The sequence below is a fragment of the Schistocerca cancellata genome, chromosome 8 (genome assembly GCF_023864275.1).
Source record: "Schistocerca cancellata isolate TAMUIC-IGC-003103 chromosome 8, iqSchCanc2.1, whole genome shotgun sequence".
Classification (NCBI taxonomy): Eukaryota; Metazoa; Arthropoda; class Insecta; order Orthoptera; family Acrididae; genus Schistocerca; species Schistocerca cancellata.
In genome coordinates, this window is record NC_064633.1 from 219,854,996 (window position 1) to 219,857,352 (window position 2,357).

General features: G+C 45.1%; 1 pseudogene; it reads left to right on the top strand.

Annotated features, from left to right (window-relative positions):
• Positions 1–777: 777 nt before the first annotated feature.
• On the top strand, positions 778–895 carry LOC126096093 (5S ribosomal RNA; annotated as a pseudogene).
• Positions 896–2,357: the final 1,462 nt, after the last annotated feature.

The following is a 2,357-nucleotide window of genomic DNA, read 5'->3' on the forward strand; positions in this document are numbered from 1 at the left end:
AACAGTGCAACGACACTTCAGGACGAAGTTCAACAAAGATCCACCAACTGCTAACTCCATTCGGCGATGGTATGCGCAGTTTAAGGCTTCTGGATGCCTCAGTAAGGGGAAATCAACGGGTCGGCCTGCAGTGAGCGAAGAAACGGTTGAACGCGTGCGGGCAAGTCTCACGCGTAGCCCGCGGAAGTCGACGAATAAAGCAAGCAGGGAGGTAAACGTACCGCAGCCGACGGTTTGGAAAATCTTACGGAAAAGGCTAAAGCAGAAGCCTTACCGTTTCGAACTCACTGATGGGGACATGCTGCGCCGAGTGTGGGAGGAACTTGATTATCGGCTTGATGTCTGCCGAATCACTAAAGGGGCACATATCGAACATTTGTGAATGCCTAAAAAAAACTTTTTGAGTTTTGTATGTGTGTGCAAAGCATTGTGAAAATATCTCATATAATAAAAGTAGAGCTGTGAAATCGCTTCAATCATTTGTAATAACCCGGTATATGGTGAGCGTGCGAGTTGTAACACAGCCTGGGAATTGGCTGGACTTGTTGCTGTTACAGGTCGTCCAGATCATTGTTTGCGCACATCTTTAGCACAGGCTTCGACTTAAAGTTTGTCTTCAATGGTAGCTATTATTGTTGTACGTGTCGGTGGCTCTCTTTGAAACACATTTCCACATTGGAGTTGAATCTCAATGAGACGTTTTCGTCAGTTAATTTGTAAGTTATGGGCAATCAAATAGTGTATACATTTTTGGGCTACCTCTTATTTATTCTTTTTGCCAACAGTCTTGCCGCAGTGGTTACACCGATTCCCGTCAGATCACCGAAGTTAAGCGCTGTCGGGCTGGGCTAGTACTTGGATGGATGACCATCCGGTTTGCCGAGCGCTGTTGCCCTTGTGACGCAAACTGAGGAGCTACTTGACTGAGAAGTAGCGGCTCCGGTCTCGTAAACTGACAAAACTGCCGGGAGAGCGGTGTGCTGACCACATACCCCACCACTGTAGCGAAATGCAGGAAGATCTGCAGCGGATAGGCACTTGGTGCAGGGAGTAGCAACTGACCCTTAACATAGACAAATGTAATGTATTGCGAATACATAGAAAGAAGGATCCTTTATTGTATGATTATATGATAGCGGAACAAACACTGGTAGCAGTTACTTCTGTAAAATATCTGGGAGTATGCGTGCGGAACGATTTGAAGTGGAATGATCATATAAAATTAATTGTTGGTAAGGCGGGTACCAGGTTGAGATTCATTGGGAGAGTCCTTAGAAAATGTAGTCCATCAACAAAGGAGGTGGCTTACAAAACACTCGTTCGACCTATACTTGAGTATTGCTCATCAGTGTGGGATCCGTACCAGATCGGGTTGACGGAGGAGATAGAGAAGATCCAAAGAAGAGCGGCGCGTTTCGTCACAGGGTTATTTGGTAAGCGTGATAGCGTTACGGAGATGTTTAACAAACTTAAGTGGCAGACTCTGCAAGAGAGGCGCTCTGCATCGCGGTGTAGCTTGCTCGTCAGGTTTCGAGAGGGTGCGTTTCTGGATGAGATATCGAATATATTGCTCCCCCCTACTTATACCTCCCGAGGAGATCACGAATGTAAAATTAGAGAGATTAGAGCACGCACGGAAGCTTTCAGACAGTCATTCTTCCCGCGAACCATACGCGACTGGAACAGGAAAGGGAGGTGATGACAGTGGCACGTAAAGTGCCCTCCGCCACACACCGTTGGGTGGCTTGCGGAGTATAAATGTAGATGTAGACATATCAGCACCCAGTGGAGCCTGTGGGCTAAGGATGTCGGTACTGTTGGGCCTTCCACGGCCTGTTCGGACGGAGCATTTTTATTTATTCTTTTTAGTATGAAATTCAGTTCATACGGCTTTATTTAGTGTTGTTTATTAATCACTATCTACTTCTAAACGCTCAAGGCTTCATCATCAGCCACTCATAGTGACCATCGACATCCTGTGCAACAGCAGAGTATGTTATTTTATAGTCATGGATCGTCGTCAAGTATTGCTCCACATTAACTGGTAACTTTGAGCGTTTCGAAGTCGACAGTGAGCAATAAACAACGTTAACTGTAGCTACGTAAAGTGTCTTTTCACAATAACAAGAATAATTAGTCCATTCCTCTCTGCAGCAAACTGACATACACGTTTCACTCGATACAAAACTAGTTATAGACACTATGCAAAACTTTGATTCTCAGACTGGATTATTTTGCGTGACGAGGCGCTGTTTCTGACGATATAAGCGAAATGAGGTAGGAAAACAAATAGTGGTTGTATCAGTTCTCACACAATCGTGAAACTGGTCTAGGTAGTACACTTTCTATTTAGTTGC